Consider the following 23,272-nt stretch of genomic DNA (forward strand, 5'->3'; position numbering starts at 1 on the left):
GAACTGGAACTGCTCAGAAGAAAGCTTCGTTATTTTTCGACACACACAAAAAAATTGCTAATCCTTTCTTCTTTCTCTGGTCCAATAGGATGAACTTTGCTGGCTCCAAGTAAGAACAATCCTTCCCTCTGAGCACTGGATGCTTGTCATCCTTTACCCTGTTAAGGACTTTGCTCCAAGAATCAACCATCCTCTCCACTTCCGCATCAAATGTCCCTTTTCTATTGGAGCATTACCACTAGTTATGTAGACATACAATGTTACATAAAATCCAATTTTTTTCTGCTGTTGTTACTAGCAAGATCCTCTTAAACAGGGGTCCACATTCGCTGTTAGACTTTTCTTATATTATTGGGTCATGTTTCTGTTCCAAGCCACCTTTCATCAGCCGCCACATGCCAGAAGCTACCCACGAGCTCCATGTGACGAAAGTCAGAGGGACATTCCCAGTCATTAGCCTCTCAGAAACACTTTTCTTCATTTTATATTTTATTTTAAAGGCAGAAAGATGTAAAGAAATCAATCTGCTGGCTTACTCCCCCAAAACCACACATTCCACAGTGAATCAGACTAGGAGCACAGAGCTCAACCCAGGTCTCCCACGTGAATGACAGGAACCTAACTATGCCATCACTTGCTGGTTTCCCAGGATGTGCCCCAGCAGGAAGATGGCACGAGGAGTGGAGATGGCACTTGAATTCAGTTACTCCAATATCAGATGCAGGTGTTCCTGTGGGCATCTTAACTGCACCAAACACCTGCCTCTCGCAAAAGCACTTTACAGAGACAAATGTTTCTCCTTGACACTCACTCTCTTCACTTGACTGAATCTCGGCTACTAGAGAAATGCTTAGAATTCACTTAGTACTCAGGAAAAATCTGCTGAATAAGTGAGCCAGTTTGATGGTCAATTCCGAAAGTACTGATGACTAACATACATGGAGAGATTTGTGATCTTGGGAGCTGCATGCATAATAACCACTGTTTTTTATTTTTTTTAAGACAGCCAAAATCTTCTCAAAACCACTAATTGCCCCAACTTGTCTAGTCTAAAAATATTTTTCATCACCTTAAATTCTGAGCTTTGTTTTTTTTATTAGTGAAGACTTTCCAAATATGATCATTCAAAACAGCATTTCATCTTAATTAGCAGTATGTGAAAATTATACATGCACATGAAGATGCTACACACTCTTCATATCCTGGCAAATTCGGTAAATATGCCAACACTTCTTCAAATTTGCATGTATATTCAGTGTAACAAATCAAAATCCCAACAGATTAGTTTTTAGACGATCACAATTAATACGCAAAAATAAAAAAGCCAAACAAGTGACAAATTTCTAAAATATGAGAAGGTAGGTGAGGGAGGGGGGATTGGCGGCATTTCTGGCTAAGAAGAATATTAAAAATCATAGCAAGGCCCTGATATTGGGCACACATACGCAGTGATCAATGAGGCAAGGCAGCAGCCCCGTAACAGGACCTTTGACTGATGAGGTATTCCCTGTCCGTGGAATGAACATTCCATCATAGCTGTGGCAGGGGTCTCTGCACTGAGGGCTGCAGAGGCAATGCAGGAAAGGGGAAAGCCATCACTAAGAATTCAGGCAGGCAATGAACGCAGATACGGAAAGAACACCTTTACTCTTAACCACTTCTAACTGACACTGTGCACTTCTGCCAATTATTCACGCAATATTAGCAGAACCCGTGACCTAGAAAATTTTTTGACAAAAAAAATCAGGCATTTTCATATCACATTAGAGTAGCCATAGATATCATGTATCACTTATACTGTCATTACTTTGCTATCATGCTACTTATCTTAATAAAGAAGCCATGTTTTTAATTACAAATTCATTTTAAATATTTGGGTTACTGTATTTTAATATCATCTGTCATGGATTCACTCTATTTCATGCAACTGAAAACACGTTTTCTAAAAAATTAAGCCAACAAATTTCACCAAACTGCCAAAGGAAGTTACAAACTCCTTCATCAGAACTACTACTACTGAAAACTCCTGTGCAAGCCTACTCCCCACTGTGCTGGCAGCTGCAGGTGACGGCCTTGGGGAGTCAATGCTATCTTGAGAGTGGAGCTTCAGGAAAGGGGTGATGTCCTTACAAGCAGAGAGCAGCGTGCCAACTGTCACTCCCACTCTAACATGTGAGGATGCAGGGAAAAGTAGGCTACCTGCATTCAGGAGGGGGCCCCAGAAGACACCAGATCTGCTGATCCTCTGGCCTTCTCTGACTTCAGAGCTCTGAGACATAAACATTTGCTGCTTAAACCATGCAAACTACAGTATCTTGACATATCAGTCCAAATTGACCAAGGTATTTAACTTCAGGTCAAAGAAATCTCACAGTACTGACACTGTGTAGCTAGTGGATTGCTACAAAACCAGAATCACTCACCAAACCCATGGTTAGCTAACCCAGGAAAGCAGCAACCTTCTTTGCCTCGGTCCCAATGGGACTAGATGATCAAGGTGTGCTCAGAGAGAATACTTGCCACTTGCTACTACATCCAATACACACACCCTTGCTTTCAGATCACTCGCATTGCCTCTGCTTTCCTGACTGCCTGCTCCCTACCCAGCCCATAAATCTGGGCATTCTATTTTTCACATCTCTAGCATGCTGTCCGTCAATTAGGCTCTGTTCCACACAACAAATTAGCATCCCTAACACAAACCCTGATATTTGACAGCTTTTCTCTACAGGGACACAGGGGCTATAATTTAATACACAAAACCTATCAATGGGTATGGGATATTTCCACACTGCTTCATTAAACAATTTTCTCTGCAGTAAATGAAATGTTCTAGACTCCATTCCTATTACTTAAATGGGGAATTGAATCTCTGACATAATAAAAAAATTTGTATTGGAGATTTTTAAAGCTAGATTTATGACTGCCAAGCCCTGAAGGAATCAAACAATGCTAGAAGCTTGATTTAAAAAAAAAAAAAGGTTGTTAAATTAAGCAGAATTGCCTATAAATAGAAGATTCTAAAATTTGAGGGTTTTTTGAACTTTTCATTATAAATACCACCATATGGTGAAACTGATAAAATCAGCTTAGTCAAATTTATTATCACAGACTCTGTGTAAATGAGATTTTGATGCAAAGAAGAAAAATTTACCTGTTTGCTTTTTGAGGATATTGTAAACAAAGTGTCTTGTCCAGCAACAAACGCATACCACCGAGAGAGGCTTTTAATTGTTTTATATTTATGATCGTCTTTTTTAAAACACTTGGATAAACTGCTTTTACTTTTAGGTTTGAGGAGTTATTGTAGAAATTAATAGTAAATGTATGTTGGCTCTGAGATAGACACTAGGGATTGAATAGATATTATTTTTCACATTATATGATAATCTGCCATCTTTTGAACACCCTCCCTAAGTTTTATAAGTTCTCCACATGTTAACCCTGGCTTCCTCTCAATGTAGAAACAGTAAATTCACATTCTCAGTCTTCCTTGCAATTAGAAGAGAGGCTCATGAACTGGGTACCACCAACTGCATGCATCCTTGAGCCTAACTCTGAAGAGAGGATGAGAAAAAGGCACCAGGGAAAGGCTGCAGGGCTCCACCAGCACAAGTACCAGGCCCAGCAGGCCACTTGAGCAGCCGGAGTGTGCAGATTTCACAAAGCCCTTGCTGATGCAGACCTAGTGCCCTTTGACTCAGCCTCCAAATCCAAGCCCCTGCCCTCACCCCAACCATCTTTCCCAAGCTACCTATTCTCTTCTTCCACATTGATTTTCTACCTAAACTAACTTCAATTAGAGTAGCTATTTGTACTACAAATGTTTTCATGGGATTTTTAAATGGAATTTCCTTTTAGGATAATCTGAAAGGTTCCTAGGAAATTTAAATCTACTCAAAATAAGCACAACTAAACTGGGGTATCTAATTAAAGCTATATTTAGGAGGCTACATTAAGAGGAAAGACATAGTCATTGAACTTCTCTGGCTATGAATTTTTTGCAAACAGAAGATATCACTGAATTGCAGCCAAAGGATGTCACTAAGTCCTGAATGACACTAACTTCTTATTAAGATGGGACAAGGATCTGAATACAAAAGAAACTTGTTGATACAAATGAAAATGTGACAAGGGCAGCTATTTCCACAATTACAGTACACAGGAAACTACCCAAAGACTAGTAATTTACAACAACCAACATTTAGCTTTCTTGCTCATGAGTCCACAAGTCAACTATCACAGGCTCTACGTTTTAGAGTGGGTTCCTGTCTGCTCCATATGTCTCCACTTGTTCCTAGACCATCAGAACAGCAGATACTCAGAACACATCCTCACACTGGATGACTTCAGCAGCAGGAGAGAAGCCCAACCACAGAAGCACTGCCACCAGCATCAGCACTGCTCAAAGTCCATGGGCTGGCATGAGTCATGAGGCCATGTCCAACATTCTCAGGGCCATGGCAGCCCCCTCGACAGTCACTTGGCAAAGAGATGGGCACGTGATACTAAAAAGGGATGATAAGAAAGGGCAGACATATTGCAATCAACCTCAGACAATATTCAGTCCCTAATTCAGGGCACTGTCAACTCCCTAAAGAGTAAAGGACATTGGTTTGCCAAAGTTTAAAAGGCCTCGGCCACATACCCCATTGTTCTCCTCTCCAATGACAATTTATAATATGCACAAAGATTACCCCCAGACCTGCACAATGCCAAATGAACCAATACAAACCACTGCACATTCTCACAACAGAACCATCTCACAGCTAACACAGGCAGGTTACCTTATCTCTACTTGCTATCCTCAGAATATGCAAAGCATTGTTCCCATTTAATCTTGTTTGATCTTTCAGACTAGCCAACTAAATCATTTTTTCCTGTTTTTAATTACACTAACCTAAATGGAATATACCTTGTCACTCACTAATTTGATTCATATTTAATTGCTATCTTTAGAGCCACCATGTATCGAAATGTATTTGAATTTGAAGCTGATTCCATATAAGGAAAGTTCAAGGCAAAGTATAAGTAAGGCATCTCTAGGAGGCTCATTCAATAAGGTTTAATCCATGGGACCTAAACAGAACAACCACATCTACAATGTACATTGCAGTTCCACCAATCACTGCAGTTATGATTCCAATGTCATGAATTCAATGTCCTTTTGTCTTCACATTTCATACTAAAAGATAATTCATTTCATTGGCCATCACCTATGAATTCCAAAATTTTAAGAATTTTAAAGCAGGGCTGGCACTGTGGCATAGCTTGGTAATCCTGACTATTCTGCTTCTAATCCAGCTTCCTACTAATACACGTGGGAAAGCAACAGAAGATGGTCCAACAGTTTGGGCTCCAGCAACCCATTTCATAGATCCAGATAAAACTCCTGCCTCCTGATTTACTCAAGCAACATATGGAAGATCTCTCTATATATACGTATCCCTCACTCCCCTTCTATGTAACTATGCCCATCAAGTAAATAGTTTTGTTTTTTTTTTTAAATCGTTAAATCAAGTTACCCCATACAAGCAATTAGCAAACAACACTGCACTGAAGACCCCTCTCCTGGAACTCCATCACAGATATCCACCTCGGAAGAAACTACTAAGGGCATCAGAAGCCCCCTTGTTTTCGAAACAAAGACTAAATCCAGAGGAAAATGCAAAAGGTAAATGATACTGCAAACAAATGTTGATGCTGTCATCAACCCTGCACAGCACCTCACAGTAACTGAGAAAAGGCACCCAGGATGGACAGACTGCCACAGAGGGAGCCCATCCTAATCAATGGTGCTTGCATTGATCTCAGCAAATGCCACTTTCTTAGCAAGGCCACAGACTGGTGTGTGTGCATCAGGTGTGCAGGCAGTTGCCCAGATTTCCTGCCAGAAAACCAATAAGTACAGGACAGTAGGTATAGTTTTTTGAATAAAATAAAAGCTGCCACCTACAAGAAACAAATTCCTCACCTAATCATCCCATGATTTTGTCAGTTGTTGCTAATAACTCTAATACGTCAAAACATCCCTTTTTTTCCTTCCAAAACTTACTTTTGCAATTTATTCTTGAGTGGTTTTCACATGTTCCAAAGCTGACTCTGCTGTTTTTAGCACACTCTGCAAATGCAGCTCGGTTTGGAAAGAATTATTTCTGGGTGCAGAAGGCTAGCTGTAAGCTGGATGCTGGGAGCAGCAGTTCTTACTGCTGTCTCAACCAGCTTGCCTCTTGCGGTACTAATTCTTTCTTACTTTTCAGTTGATTAAAAAAAATCTGTGCTTCCAATTTTAATCTCACCAAGGGAGCAGTCCTCCTTCCAAAGCCAGATTCCTCTCCACAACTAATCTCCCCGGGCAAGGTGCAGCGAGCAGTAAGCTAGAGCTCATAACTCCGATAACACTCTCAGCGGGGCTTGGGGGGTCACCGAACCATGGAAGGCTGGAGCTCACAGATGCTTCTTATACAGACTGCCACAAAATCAATGGCTGTGCCACTGCCGTGTGATACATCATCATGATCCAGAGTTTTCGGGTTATTAGGAAATGCCCAGGCTGGGAAAGCAATTTCCTGCCCAAGCTCGTCGATTTCACAGAAAATATGCCAAAAGGGCTACACCTCATCACAAAACTGAGATTCGCCACCTGGAATGTCTCTGAGCAGGAACATCCTTTGGCATACAATGGAATGACTCTAAAGCTACTACCTGATTTAAGCCACTGGAATGCCCCAGGAGATGCTAACATATCCTGTATGTATAAAGCCTTATGATTTGCCTCAAGCTTCCAGACATTTAAACAATAAATTCGCTTGCCTTTATTTCTCTTACTGCTTCCTTCAAATTTCACAGACAGCACTAGCAAAACCACAGGAAGTCATCCCTTTATCAAAAGGTCTGAGGAGCAACTGACTGGCCATCCTTGGGTCCAATGATCTCTCCTGAGGCTCCGTCTTCAACCTCCACGCCCTCAAAGTATTGCTGTCCCTTGAGTATTTTCCAAAACAAGCAAAAAAAAAAAAATCAGTCTTCCCACGTAAGTTACTTTGTAAGTAATTTCACTGTTTATAAATTCAGATTCACCAAAGTTTACCAATATCAATGAGGAATTCTCTCTCTCTCATTCTTAAACTTGTGACACGATGGCACGAGGAGCAGCAGGACATTCCCTGACATGTTGCCAGAATCTGGCACTGACCTGGTTCTTCTGCTTCCTTCTAAAGTGCTTTACCCCCTCAGGCTGCTCCCTGGCACTCCTATACTTCCTCCAGTTTCCAGACGCACGTCAGCTTGTGTGGTCCTCACAACATCCAAGTGATGTTGGCAAGGTAAGCATACTTTACAGAAATGAACTGAAGCTTTCAAATATTCCCCTAGAGCCATAAATCTAGGGAGTGATACCCAGCACAAGGGTCTTCCTACATCAGGCTCAGCAAGAGGGCCTGACCCGGAGACAAAGAAATCCAACCACACTCCAGGATACTATTCCCAAGGTGCTTCTGCAGCCACACTCCCCAACTTACCCACCAAAATAAGAACAGCTGTCACTTGGAACACTGGTCAGGATTCCCACAGGTGCAGTACTGGGGAAACACATGCCAGTGTCCTAAGAACAGTTACCTTGCTGAGTGTTTTTTAGGGGACCTGTTAAGACTGCTGGTTCCAAAACATCATCCCCAACCTCACACTAACCTAGAGAGGAAAAAAACCCAGCAATTTAAAAAAAAAAAAGAAAAAAGGAAATGACAGCTTACATCACTTGTGCAAGGCCACAGAGTAGGGTGCAGTAAAGACACACTGAAACCAAGTTCACTAACTCCTGGACCCTCATGTTTGCCTGCACATTCCAGCGGCTTGCTGTGTGGGTTAGACCGTATAACGGACAGCTTTACCCTCCAAGGCACCAATAACTACATTACCTTCTTAGAAGTAACATACTGATCGCAAAACAAAGTTTTATAGAACACTTCTGATATTCTTTGCTGTCAAGATTAATCGCAAAGCTAAATAGATTTAAACAGCAGCCCTTACCCTTATTTTGTGAGTGCTGGATAACTTAGTGTTATTTACATGCAAGGGATTTTCTCTGTTCTTTGTCTCCACAGATACCCAGGAACACATGCTTGAAATGTGTGAGCAATCAATCACCCACCAGGTCATTGTGAAAAACAAATGTTCAAACTGGAGAACCCTTCACTCTATGTGGTCTGCAAACCATGTATTTCTCCTCTGTTAATTATAAATGTCTTATTCCAAAACTCTGTCTGTTTTATACTGTTATTGAAGATGATTCTAGAAAGCAAGATTACTACTCTTTGGTGTTCTAAATATCACCATTTGCCCATCTAGTTGGAAGTCATTTCCCCCTTGAATAACCATCAAGTTTCTCATCAATATCGGATCCTGAAGTCACTCATTCACCGACTCACACCCTTGTTGCATCATTTACTGTTTTGGCATTACAGAGACAATGGCACGCAGACCCTGGTCCTTCTCTTGACCACAGTCCTGACAACAATATCAAAAGCACTCATCGTGCAAAGCTTTTGGCTCTTCCAGTGGCACTGCCTGGGAGTAGTCAGAGGTGGCTGGGAAGGGTTTGTGGTTGGGTGTGATGTTGCTACAGTCTCCATTAGACAACCCTTCTCTAGCACCACACACCAAATAAACATACAATTCTAGCTTAAGGGAAAAAATGTGCTTGAGTTAGATAATAGCCCAGCAGTTCTGATGCCTGTGTCATCTACTGAAATACCTGGATCCAAGTTCCTGAACCTAGTTTTCTGCTAATGCAATGCTGGGAGGCAGCAGTGATGATTCAGTACTTTAGCTCCTTATGAATTGAGTTCTTGGTTTCTGGCATTTGAGAAGTCAAGCAGCAGTGAGAACTAGCTGGCTGTCTCTCTCTTTCTTCTCTCTCTTTCTTTTCTCTCTCTCTTTCTCTCTCTCTCTCTGATACATAGGCAATTTTTAATGGTATAGTACTTGCAGCAGAGCACAACATGCAGAAACATTGCCAAGCATCCCTTCCCAGTGGTTTGCTAACTATAATTAACTCTAATGGAAATTCTATGGTCCCCTTTTCTACTCATACACATCATTCTTCAACATGTACGCCCTTTCAGAATCCTCTCTCCTTTTCCTTCAGCCCCTTGATTATCTGCTTGATTATCATATGCTTTTACTACAATGGATATTTCCTAACTTGGCTCCATACTGCAACTTTTCACCTGTACAATCCATGAACCATCTGACTCACCTCCCTGGAACATCATTTTCAGCAAATCACACTCTCTCAGAGAACTTGAGATATCCACAGTCGATGGTGAAGTCCAATTTCTTTAACATGTCACTCAGGTCTCTATAGACAGTCTCCTTTTTACTCATTCTGGAGTTTCTGGAGGGTCACTTGCCCATGAGTGATCCAGCAACACATCTAGAATACCCTGGGTCTTCCATTTCTCCTACCACATGTCCATACCTTGTTCCCTCACTTTTTCATTACATTCATAAGTATACTCTAAGTAGCTTTCACTGAGAGTGACTTTGAATCACTTTTAGTGACAGAAGGATACAAAATAAAGATAGCAGTAAGCTCGCCCTTCTTTAAGCATCTGCTGCTTCATTGCACAAGTGGCCCCAAGGGCTAGGGTCAAAGCCAGGAGCTTCATCTGGGTCTCCCATGGGTCATCTTCCACGCTTTTCTCAGGCCATTACTAGGGACCTGGATCTGAAATGGAGCAACTAGAGCTCAAACCAAAGCTTATATGGAAAGCTGTCATTGCAGATAGTAACCTTCCCTCCTAGGCCACAATGCTGACTTCCTTCATCTCTTGTTTTTTTTGTTTGTTTGTTTTTGTTTTTTGCTTTTTTCCCTCTCTCCTTATTTCTTTCTCCATCCACTCCTCTTTTATTTGTTTCCTTCTGAGGAAGTTAGAGAGATATAGGCAGACCTAGAAAGAGAAAAGGAGGTCCTCCACCTGCTTGTTCACTTTTCCAATGGCACCCACTGTCAGGGCTGGGCTGGACCAAAGCCAGGTGCCAGGAGCTCCATCTGGGTCTCCCACATGGGTGGCAGAGACCCAAGCACTTTAGCCATCTTCTGCTGCCTTCAAAGGTGCATTAGCAGGGAGCTGGATCAGAAGGAAGCCTACTCTGATCTGAGAGCATCACAAGTAGCAGCTCACCCTTCTATGCCATAATGTAAACCCCATGAATGGCTAATTTTTAACCTCCACTAAAAACTATCTTATCATTTCCAATCACACACACTCACTCATTCATCTAGAATCTACAAGGAATGCAGGTAGTATTCTTGCTGGAGTTTTCACTACAACAGACATTTAGAAATCATGATCCTGACTGCAGATAAAAGAAGGCAAGAGAAAAGGACAATAAAAATGCTATCTCTATGTTTCATATTTGACACCAGAATAAAAAACAGACAAGCCAGCAGATGGTTGTATGGAAAAACAGAAATTGCAATAAACCACAGAGCAATAATATTATCCTATCTGCACATTACATGAAAAGCTTAACTGTCTTTGCCTTTAAAACTCTACACCATGTCAACGCTGATACTCCATAAAAGTGACAGTCTCAGTCTAAATTCACAACTAACCCCTATGCAGTCCCTTCATTCATTTATTTCACATATCTACTGAGATCTTCTATCCACATAGCACAGGGAAGAGGGGGACAAAGCTGAGATGACAGGAAGACAAGGATGTCTTTAGGAGCAGGTTACCCTCACAGCAGAGTCCAGGGACTAATAGAAAGAACCAGTTAACTGCAGCCAGCGAAGACATGCAGCCTAGGTAGGGTCATGTAAGGTCTGGGGTCAGAGCCAAGTAAAGAAGCCCATGTTTGTTCAATAAGTAATAAGTCTCTTTCCCAGATGCATGTTTAACTCCTTACTACCATCTGCAAGGCCCAAAGTTTTCCAATCCTAGGGCTGCCTTTCCCATACCAAGACCACAGAGAAGCCAGTTATGTTGGGATGAAATTAAAAATACACAAAGTAAAACAACACAAAGACAAAACAACCATTAGAGAGAAAAGCTATTTTCAGACTATCTCAAGAAGCATTTATTGATAGGCTGATGTGTGTTAGAGCTGAGAGGTAAGAATCAGGGCCATGTGATTCTATAGTGTCCCAGCCCCATAAGACATGCACATCAAACCCATCATGTGATCAGGGTTGACACATCCAGGACTGAAAAGGTCAAAGCATTTTCCCACTTGTAGCCTGAGACCTGATCAAGGCAATCAGGTTTGAAGGTCCCATGATCCTTTTACAGCCTCTTCTTTAACGGCCTGGGGCTGGGGAGCTTCTCACATTTATTCAAACATAACCATGACTCTCTCCTTTAATGTCTTTTTTTTCTCCCATAATAATCTGTACTCTAATTCACACAAATGCAATTTCATCGCTGGTTCCGCCGACAATGCTGATGTTTGAGAAAAGATCACGTGAGGCAAACCATAATGACTAAGGAATATAATGAAGACTGCACGGATAAGTGATTTCCAGCAATATACTCATTTACTATAAAGCACTTCCTTCTCGGATGGAAAGCTTTAAAAAATTAAGTTCTAACTGCTGCCACAAATGGCTGCAGTTTTGGAGGGCAGCCTGTGGCAGTCTCCTCATTCTCAATGAATCTCTCTGAAAGGGAGGAAAAGGGAGGTGAAGGGATAAGAAGTGCCGCCACCAGGAAAGGTTGTGCACAACCTTCAGGAAGCTCGTAGGAAACACACACAATAAAACAACAGGTCTCAAACATTATCTTACACCAAACCAGAACTCTTCCTACACCATTTTCCACACACTTTTCGCAGTGCTCTCATGTTACAGCTCTGCTATGACATGCTGGTTCCATCATGGTGTGACCCAAATGAACAGCTGCAGAGCAGCCCAGAGCCACATTTGGAGGGCATGGTTTAACTTAGTGCCCAGTGCTATGCTGTGAAAACATCATGGGTGCATTTATGGTCCCAGTCAAAAGTGACTTTTCCTAAACAAACAGGGTTTTCCCTTCCTGTCCATGCCAAGCTGCCGAATGTTGACCATCAACAAAGAAGAGAGGTCTCTAAAGTTAAGCAGGAGACCATCAACTGCAATAACAGGAACAAAGCATTGAGAGAAATACCAAGTGGATAAAGATATACCTAAAGGGAATTCATTATAAGAGAATACAGAGTTCGTGGAAAATGTAATTAAAAATTGAATTTATGTTAGTACAAACATTTCAAACTCATGCACATTTTTTTTCAAAATTTCCATAAGCTTCTGAAGATGTGTTATGTACATAGATTTCAACAATTTTTACAAAAAACAAACTTTTTGACTCCATTATTCCATGAACTTTTAAAGTATCTTCATCCTTATTACAAACAGAAAGGCATCTCAGCTCTGGAAGAAAGTAGATGCACCAAGGAGCCAGAAACTACAATCAGCAAAGGCAAAAAGGGAAGCAGTGACCACAACGGGCCAAGGTGGGAGCCACAGGCAACAAAGAAGACTGGAGGAGCAGAGAGAGGTGGAGAACCAGTCTCTGGCAGACAGAGCTGGAAAAATAAGTTCTTGACTTGTGTGTCCAGGCTTCTACATCTTGCCCTGTAGAACTGAGTGCATTCCCTAATGAGCCTCTCTAGATCCCTCTTTCTTACAGAAAGTAGATACAATATCAGAGAGATGGAGGCTGCCTGGAGAAATCTACTCTGAAACCAGGCCTGCCCACGACTACCCACCCCAGAGTCAGCCACCAACAAGTTGCCAGATTCTAGAAGCGGGTATTGCCTGGTCATTTCAATAGGAACAAAGGGTACCTGATGCAAGAGGAAGAGTGGTGTGCACCAACACGTGCCATGAGTGCAGTGTCTGTGTTAGAGACATTATATGGAAGCAGAGGTGCCTAGTGAAATACAAGCCTGCCCTATTCTGCAAAAGGGATCTAATTCCATGCCTTTCTCAAATAAGTGATTTGCAAAGCAACAAATAGTATTATGACAGATATTCCAATGGAATAAACATCCAGGAAAATAAGGCCTTTGTTGGTAATGCCCCATGTTCAGTAATTAGGAGATAACTAGCTTAGCAAACCACATGTGAACAGTTCACAGGAGCTTCATGCTCCTCAGCAAGTCAACATGCTCTGGCAAATGCATGTCTTGTTTTTCACTAGTCACTTGCTCATTTTCCAAGAGAAAATAAGAACTGATTTCCTTCCTCTGTAAGGTAGCAATTTGATGTGCCCATTCTCTACACCCACTACACCAAATACAATCTTAATGATTCTCTATTTTTCAACATTACTCATTGCACTTTTATGGATGTATCTAAACACACACAACAAAATGGGGTGGGGGGAAACACTTGCACAGTCAACTTCTTTTCTCTGTAGGCAGTAATCAAGGTGATTTGTTTGGTTAGGTGGCTTTTTAAAAGTACATTCTGTTTTTCTTTCTCAAAGATGAAAAGTATCAGTTAAGTGTAAATATCAACCTTTAAAATGGAGTAGGTGCTTTTTACACAAGAGGAAAATGTTCCTGATCTGGAAAGGAGAAAGTTTCTTTTGATATTCTTTTAAATCTTAATTTACAAAAGTCTATTATAAGTCAAATAAAAATTATCCACAAATAATCGTAAGAGAACTTTGTATCCTGTGTAGGAAAAAATGGGTACAGAATCGCAGATCACTCTGCAAACTACACACTGGAATTCAGTCACTTATTTACCCCCTACTGTGTGAAATCCTATCAAGTTATTCTAAACTGGAGAATATTTACCAAATCAAACATCTGCTGCATGATACCAACACTTTGTAATAGAAATGAATTTTCAACCAAAAATCCACAGAAAAGATGGATTTAAAAACAAATCAATCAGGTTTCTCAGCCCAGCGCCCAGTGTCACTTTCGATGAGCTTCACAAATATTTTCATGGCACACCTTTTTTTTTCCCAACTTAACTGTAATATCCAACTTCCTCCAAAAAGGGAACTCGGATTCCTTCTCTGTTTTTATAGCCACCATCACTGTGATGTAGCCTCTGACTTCCTCGTCTTGCCCCTCCTGAATTTCTCCAAGCTCGGCACTTTAGAAATTCCCTTGGCTATGATCTTTCCACAGCACTGTCCCTCGTCAGTCATCTCTGCTCCAGCTTCACTCACCCTCGGAAACACAAGAGTGGCCTCCCTGCTGTCCAACAGGATGGAAAGAGTGTATGGATTTTGCCCATGCCTTCCTCATGATCTGCTCCTGTTTAGTTGCCTCCTGCCAAGTGAATAGGACATCTGTCCCTGCCCTCACCACCTTACTTGTCCCATAGTCACTCCTTTGAAGCAGCCCTTTGTGCCAGATTCCCTGGTCACTGTTGAAAGGGCCTTTGTTACAGAACTATGCCATAATGTGCATTTGCACTACTTCCTGAACCACATTATTCTTCAAAGACAAAATATGACTTTTCCTTCTGCATCCCTGTTAGTACCTCTTAGCTAACACAGCTCTGAAACCCACTCTACTTAATCGATGAGTATTGATCGAGAGATGACGTCATGGGTTTCTTGCATCGACTTGGGTTGTATGTATCCCGCTGGGGAGATAAATGGTTCTCAGACAAGACCTTTCCAATCAGAAAAAGACTAAAGTTGTTGTCTCCACAGGTACAATCACATGAGGAATGCAGAAAGCTAGTAACATAATTCTACGTTTCATATAAACTAGACTTTGCTTCAATTACTCTGAAATTTTCAAACTTTATCTAAACCTCTTAGAAGCAGAAAGATACGAAAATAAATCCCAAACACTTTAAAAATTTAATTACTACTTCTAATGCAAAAATTTATAAACATACCCAAAATCACCAAAAAATAATCACAAAATAATTTGCTGTGAGTACAGGTACAAATTCCAGCTTTAATCACACAGCTATAAACAGAAAAATGCATTATAACCTGAAATTTTTAATATTTTTACATATTGGTTTAGTTATATTAAAGACATATGAATATGAGCATCAGATTATAGATTATTTTAAATCAGTCAAGTCTATTCATATCTACCTTATTATTATACATAATTTACTCAGTTATCTGAAAAGGTTCTGCCTTCACAAAACCTCCTAAAATGCAGGCATTATTAAACAATAAAAAATTAAAGGCCATTTAAATATTAGAAAAAAACTAACAGAGTTTCTATGAATCAAATTAAAAGCTGAATGAAAGCATCCCTTGTATTATCTTTATTTGCTTTGCTTGGAGTGTGACCAGTGGTGGAAATGCTAAGAGCCCTTAAACAGCAGCACGTGACTCCACATGCCTCGCCCGATCAGCCTAGGTCAGTCCTTCAAAGAAGCAATACAAGAGCCCGCTGAACACAGACCATGGCAAAACATGCAAGCTTTCCTCACCCACATGGAAGAGAAATTCACGTATCCAGAAAAGTCTTAGTAGAACTCTGTACAATAATGGCAGGAGAGTTCATTATTTGGGACAAAATTTTATGGAGTTGTTTCTGAGCCACAGCATGCATAAGAATTATCTGACGCACTAGCTAATGCAGAGTTCTAGGCTCCTATAAAAGAGCAGGGTGTTTTTGTTTGTTTTTATTTGAAAGCAAAGCTACACAGAAAGGAGAGAGGAAAAACAGAGAAAGATCTTCCATCTGCTGAGCTAATCTGAAGCCAGGAGCCAGGAGCTTTTTCCAGGTCTCCATGTGGGTGTAGTGGCAGAAGCACGTGGGTGCAGAGGCCCAGCACTTGGGCCATCCTTTGCCACTTTCCCAAGCACATCAGCAGGGAGCTAGATCAAAAGTGGAGAAGCCAAGAATCAAACTGGCACCCACATGGGATGTCAGCACCACAAGTGGAAGCTTAATGCTAAATGAGCATTTTCAACGTATCTGCTCAAAACTGTGATGTGAGTAGGCAGAGACCGCAATTTGAGAAACATTGGTATACAGAAATCACCTTACATGTGTTTTCCCTCTGAATGCATTCAGTATTTTTCTTACAAGCATTTTGGGCACCTCTGTGAACAAATTGGAGAATTAATCATTAAGCAGAGGCAAAAAGGAAAAATTAAGACTTCACTCAAAACAAATGCTTAGGTTCTTTCTCACATGATGGTTATATCTGTAGATCTCACTTTTACACCCTCACAACCAAATAAACAAACACATGAAAAACCGAGGAAAGGAAATTCAAATGCTAACATTAAGAAGATGTTTAGCTCAAAAAAAAAAAAGATGCTTAAGTCAAATACAATCAGTCCTTGGCTTGTACACACACACACACACACACACACACACACACACACACGCACACACACACGCATGCACACACATTTTATTATGAGTACTTCACAGAACAAAATCTTCTTTGAGTGAAAGAAAATAGGCATCCAATAACCACCTGCTAAATGAGTCCAAGAAACCCATTTAAGAAGTCAGCAGGAAGATGCCAGGCTGGCCAAATAGGTCAAATGGATCTATCCATAAAGTTATTGCACGTTTTTCCTTTGCTTTGCGCAGCTCACTCTACATACACTCCAGGAGCCAGCATTAACGCCTAGATTACTTCATACTCTTCTGCCCGCACATGCAATCCTAATCAGAGATTCACACAGACATCAGCATGCACATCTTGCTCACCCGGAGGGTTCTGTAGTCTCTCCACCTTTCTGCACATGTGATTCTCACTGAAGAGCATCTGTGGGCACCCCTGCCAGGCATTTTTTTTCTAGCTCTAGTAGCACCTCTGTAATGGTTGCATGCTCTTCTGTGGTATGGTTTATCGTAATTTATTCCACTATTCTCTTGCAGGCAGGCTCTCACTCTGTTTTCTGCTTTTTGCTACCATGGTCAATGCTATCAAAGTGATTGTCATACACAAGCTTTCTGTGCGGATGGCTTCATTGCTATGGAAGATTGCAGGAGTGGAAGCTCTGGATGGATGAGTGTGTATTATTTTTAAGTTTAAGCAGTTGCTGATAGATCGCTTTTTTTAAAAGGGCAGTAACATTTCACATTTCCAAGACAGTTAATATCCTAACTGATGTAAATCAGAATTGAGCTACAATAGCAAAAATGCCACCCACCTTTCTTTCTTTGCCTGTCTACTCCGTATGACTCTAAGTGCAGCTGCGGCTCCTTCTCTGGTTCCCTGGCCAGACTGACCACTCGCATAGGGCCTAGGGCTCTCTAGGGGCCCACTGTGGGGCTTAGCTGTCCTCTGACCTCCTTGCAACTCGATTCTCAAGTTGGTGTTTTACATTCTAACATGAGCTTAGGACTTTTTTTAATAGAGAAGATCTGTTGCGTTTATCAAATTTTCAAAGGGATCCCTGACCCAAAAATGGTGAAGGGCAGGCCACCCATCTAGATCTGGAGAATGAAAAAAGGACAAGGAAATTGTGGATGACACAATTTGGTTTCATTGACAATGATGACAACCGAAAAGTGTGGCTTTTACGGAAGAAGCTTTCCTGTGTTCATGAAGCATTCTAAACCATTTTTGTCCACATGATTTAAAGAAGGAGCAATTTCTAGAAATAGCTTATAACACAGCACAAGTGCTGGGTCAGAGGTTGTTCTCTCCAAAACCAGGTAAACTTCATTTCTTCTCAAAAAACATGATTTCTCAGACAGTTTGGCACTTGATCATTTTTGGTTTCCTTTCAGGGCAAGAATAAACAGTTTGCCATAAAATAAAGTATGGAAAGTCAAATGGGGGTATGCACTAATGGAGCAGAGAGGCAACTGTCAACAGAATTTGGTACAGTAGCATCGGAGGGCACCCCATAAATGACTCCGGGTCAGGACTGGGTCTGTTCCAGTTGTTCCTCCCTGTCCCAGCTGGCTTCCAGCCACACCCCCACTCCTCAGAGCAGGCAGGACCTGGCCAAGGCAGGCATTTGGGAGATGCAGATTACAGCTAATAAATAATTAAAGTAGCTTCTCAGAGAATCAATTACAGAAAACACAGGTGGGTTCTAATGTGATACTGCTTTTCGAGGAAAGGTTTGAGATCAAGAATGCCAGACGTTTTCTCCATTTGAAATTAATGCTAAGGAGAAAAAAAAAAAAAAAAAAAAACAGGTGGGCCTCCTTGCACCTCTCAGGGGAGAATCTGATTCTTGATCTACACTCGTTACTCTGAGTTCATGGGAGCTCTGTTCATTCCTTCTCCTTTATTACACCCATTATCACCTGTCTCATCAAATGGTAAAACATAACCCTGATTATTGCTCAGCCTGATTATTGCACAGTAACTAGTGAATTAATACGACTGCTAGCCCTTAGTCCAAAATCTCTGAGAACAAAGATGAAAGCAGGCATTTATAAGAATTAACAAACTACACCAAGAGTAAGACCAATCCAAATAAAATGATTACCTCTCTGCTTGCTACGTCATAGCATGACTGATCTGTTCCCTGCAATGGGTAATGTTTTGCAAAAGAGCTTCTTACAACACTTCCAACAATAACACTATTTCTGTTAGACTTCTTCACTTCAGTTTAGCCATTCCCTAAGATATTTGGAATACCAGAAGACAAAGGAGCATAACGCAAATTCACTTGATGGGAACTTAAGAGTGTAATGATGCAGCTATTTCAGTGTGCTGGGAAGTGCTAGTCAGGTCCCAACATACCCACCATGCTTCACAAGGCTGTCACGAATGGGGGTCGGAGTTGAAGCTATCCTGTGGAGAGGGCATCTCTGTTATGGGCCTTTCGCTTCACCTGCTGTGCCTCCCTGATACGCTCTCTCTGGCTGTCCAGTCTGAAGGCAGGATGTAGTCATATTCCAGTCTGTCAAGCTTCCTGCCTACTGTATACAATCTACCATAGAAAATCTACCAAAGTTGGTGTCCCCATTTCAGGGGACTACATTCCCACTTCCCAAAGCAGTAGTCACTCTACTCCTTTTATAGTACAGGATTTATGGGAGAGAAAGGTAGAAAATAATATTTCCTATTTTGTAAAATACTGTCCTCATCATACGTGATATACTCATGACCCCAGAATCCTGGAGTTGAAAAGTTGCTCATCTTTACAGACCACAAGGAACCAGTTTCAGTTCCCACAAGGACCCCTAAACCCATGAAAGCTCCAAACCCTAACGAAAAATAACATGTGAATTACACACAACCCCACACATCTTCTTATGTACCCTTTAAAACATCTCAGAGTCACTTACAATACTAATGCAACATAAATGCCAGGTAAATATTTGTCACATTGTACCTTTAGGAGAATAATGGAAAGAAGAAAGTCTGCACCTGTTCAGACAGACATAGTTTTCTTCTCTAAACGCTTTCTATGCAAACTCCACAGTCAGGGATAACTGACTGTACATTCAAATCCCTCATTCAGGGGCTTCACACCTCGTTCTGACACACTTGGTAGTAACAAACACCCTGTATGTCCAAGGGACAGCACCCATACCCTCCACCCTGAGCAGTAGGAATGGAGAAGAGAGCAGAAAGATAAGCTAAGAGAGCATTAAAGGGCCACCGTGGCTGGGTCCCTAGAAACAGATGGGATGGACATAAGGCATCCCAGTGAAGGGGGTGGGTAGGGTAACAGGCCCTGTGATTAAAGGTTGTAAAATCCATTGTGACACAGTTAATCAAAACATCTCGGATTATTTTCCTGCCTCTGATACTCGCATTTTAGCTTCTTAGATGATTTTATCCAGGAATACAACGAAAGGCAGGCAGGCAGGCAGGCAGGCAGGCAGGAAGAAAGAAAGAAAGAAAGAAAGAAAGAAAGAAAGAAAGAACCTGACTTAAAGGAAATGATGCAGGTTAGCAAAATTGCAAAGGTTAGAATTAACATCTGCTCAGCATGCTGTGTTCCCTGAAAGAAATGCACCACATCAAGTGTATTAATATTTCTCCTTTGAAGTTCTTCCTCACATTCATCCCTTCCTATATGTGAAACGTAATCTCTCATCATCTTCACTGCCTCAGAACCTTGAAAGGAAACACGCTGCAGCTTGTCCCTGTGGACTTTGGCCTGGACACACATGAGAAAGTGTGGATTGCAGCAAACAAGAGGCATCACCAGAGCGTCAGAAATCGGCATCAGATGGTGAGAAATCAAAAGATGGGACGTGTAAGCTGCCAAAACCAGGTTCAAAGAAAACAGAAAATGAAAAGGCATGTTTGAAAGGTGGTCTGTCTAAGACCAGTAGGCCAAAAAATTAACAACAAAAATGCTTGCAGAGACAACTGTTGCATGCCAAAGGCTGAAGCTGTACCCGGCTAGGAGGGACATAAGAAGATGCCACAAAGAGCAGAGTCGGCTGAGATCAGGAAGGTGGGACAAAGGGATACACGCTCGGCAGTGGGGCCCGAGCTGGTGGCATGCAGCATAGTACCCTGAGGCTCCAGTGTGTGTGTGTGTGTGTGTGTGTGTGTGTGTGTGTGTGTGTGTGTGTGTGTGTGTCTGTGTCTACAGAAGGGAGTAGCCACACTCCAACACCCAGCAAAGGTTTGAAATCATAACAAACACGCACTGAGCTCTCTCTGCTGGTCTTGTTGCAGTTGCCATGTCACATGCCTCCTACTTGATTTACCACTCTGGGTTCCACCAGACCACAATGCCGCTGTTGGAGTAGCTCTGCACTCTTCAGACAGTAAACAAAGCTCCCCAATCCATGATCTGTTGCTTTGATGGAAATCAGACTTCAGCAATGTAGCCGCCGTCTGAGAGGAGTTTGGTGTTAGGTAATTTATTTAACACCTTACTGGAACATTAGATGACAGATAACTCAGAAAGAAACCCTGTGGAGATGGCACACAGAATAAGGAGGTACAGACAGTGCCATGAGCAAGCTGAAGACAGGCCAGCATGCCGCACCACTATCTACTGAGTTTCAGGGGTTACATTCAATATGTGTCTTCATTCCCTCCACAACAATCTCCAATTGTTGTTCTCTATAAAAAGTCACAATACCAGGGATGGCCACTATAGCTCAAAGGATTCCACCTGAGATACCAGCGCATTTCATATCAGAATACTTGGGATCAACTCCCACTTCCGCTTCTGTTCCAAGTCCCTACTAGTGCACAAGTACTTGGGCCCCAGTCACCCACATGGCAGATCTGGTCAGGCTATTGTGAAGTGAACCAACAAATCGAAGATCCCTTTCTCTCTTTCTCTGTCTCTCTCTCCCTCCCTCCCTTCCTCCCTCCTTCCCTCTCTTTCTCTCTCCTTCTGCCATGCAACTAAATAATTAAATAAGACCTTGAAAAAAACTCATTACTTTCTCACCTATAACTATCATATATCATATTCTGTATGAGCCATGCTTTTTACATTTCTGAAAAAAAATGAAGGTTAAAAGGAATCAAGGGTTCCAGAATGATTTGTATCCTATCCATAATCATTTTCAATCTTTCATCTTATCAGCACTTATAAATTATACACACTTCATTTAAGAACATGGTGAGCCCCAAATTCCTATTATTTTCAGCTTGATTGCAAACAGCTAAGTCAATCAACTGGAGTAGGGACAGAACTAGCATTGTACCTTTGTTTTTTGAGCAGTCTTTAAAAAAAAAAAAAAAAAAAAAACTCAGCCCTATAAAAGCCCAGGATTGCCAAAGGCCCAGAGCATAGGAAGCCAAAGAGAAGCCAGGGGTTGGCCCTCACTCTGCCTCAGCCCCAAAGTGCCAGTGTGCTCTCTGATGAAGGCCTCCTCTCAAAATCCCTTTGAGGACTCGTTTCCATGGCTTTTGAAGTCTCTACATTCTTCTAACTCACAGTACTTCAAACAGTTGTGGCTTTTCCTCCCACCCTACAGAAGGAAACATCTTCTACTATGTAAGGTTGAAGTTTCTTTCCTAAATGGCTTTTGATCCAGCTTTGGTTATTAAAATTTTGAGATTCTTCAACTTACAAAGTATTTCTGTTTGAAAAAATTCAGTTTCCAAGTCAGGGTTTTGAAACTCAGGCCTCACTTTTCCAGTAAGTAAGTAAGCAAGTAAATAAATAAATAAATAAAATTGTAAAGGGTGCCAGCCAGATGCCAGGGTCAGGCCAGGACAGCCAATAAATGTCTCATGTCATGCTAGGTGAACTACAGAGTCTAATTTCACTAGAAGGAAAGTTTAACTTCTACTACTTGTTGAGTGGGCTGCACAGGCCACAGGGAGCTCCTCAACACCATCGATGCTGTGCCTATGATGCAGCTTAGCCTGTGATGTGTAATAAAAAGGGAAGCAGTGATGATGAAAGAGCAACTCCTTCTCTTATGTCCACAGCCATCAAGGTCAGTGGTTGGCCAAGTGGACACTTAGCAATTATTTACAAGCTGGAGAACACCTGCAAAGCATGTGCTAGCATCAGTTCTGAATCACAAACTCCAGGTTTACTTGTTCACTCTCATGTTCTCTCTCTCTCTACCTATCTACCTATCTATATATATACATATACATATATATCTTTATATATATATATATATATATATATATATATATATAAAGATTTTTTTTTTACTTGAAAGAGTCACAGAGTTTGAGAGAGAGAGAGAGAGATGTGTTCCATCCACTGGTTGACTCCCCAAACAACTGCAGTGGCCAAAGCTGGGCCAGTCCAAAGATGGAGCTCAGGAGCTTCTTCAATGTCTTCCACATAAGTGCAGAGTCCCAAGGCTTTGGGCCATTGTCCACTGCTTTCCCAGGCCATAAACAGAGAGCCATATTTGAAGTGGAGTTCTTATGACCAGATCCGGTGCACATATGGAATGCCAGCTCTACAAACAGAGGATTAGCCAGAACCAGCATCATAATGAGCCCTCTCATGTCCTTTTATTGTGACAGTTAGAGACCTAATACATATTCTTAAAAAGCCTGGCAGCTTTAGCATTTAGTTTTCAAATATTGGCTACATTTATCTCCTCTCAAGAGAGGAATGTAGGCTAATACAAAAAAAAGGGGGGAAAGAGATTACAATGTATAGCTTTAAATACATTAATAGATTCAAGTGAAAATTAATTTAGACTTTTCCTTCATTTTTGCTCATTTGGTAGGCTAATGAACTAGTTTTAACCAAACAATTCTAAAAGATTTCAGAATTTGAAGACTTGGTGCTATGAGCATCTTTGATTTATGTAGCATCACCAATTACCAAAATCAATACATAATATATTAACAGTCAATCTTCCATCAAGATTGTTGAGCTTGTTCAGAATTCCAGATATCATCACTCTAAGGGAATGCTCTGTTGCAGAACTGAGTAAATTGTAATTCAATTAAATACCATTA

The 23,272-nt window shown here is 41.3% G+C and overlaps 1 protein-coding gene across 1 annotated transcript in view; it reads right to left on the reverse strand.

Moving 5' to 3' along the window:
• Positions 1-23,272, reverse strand: part of LOC121148039 (LIM zinc-binding domain-containing Nebulette-like) — a 194,551-nt gene that overhangs the window by 36,055 nt on the left and 135,224 nt on the right. The gene's annotated exons all lie outside the window — the stretch shown is intronic.

This window comes from Ochotona curzoniae, unplaced genomic scaffold (assembly GCF_017591425.1).
Source record: "Ochotona curzoniae isolate NIBS_2020 unplaced genomic scaffold, NIBS_Ocur_1.0 scaffold_4683, whole genome shotgun sequence".
Taxonomy (NCBI): Eukaryota; Metazoa; Chordata; class Mammalia; order Lagomorpha; family Ochotonidae; genus Ochotona; species Ochotona curzoniae.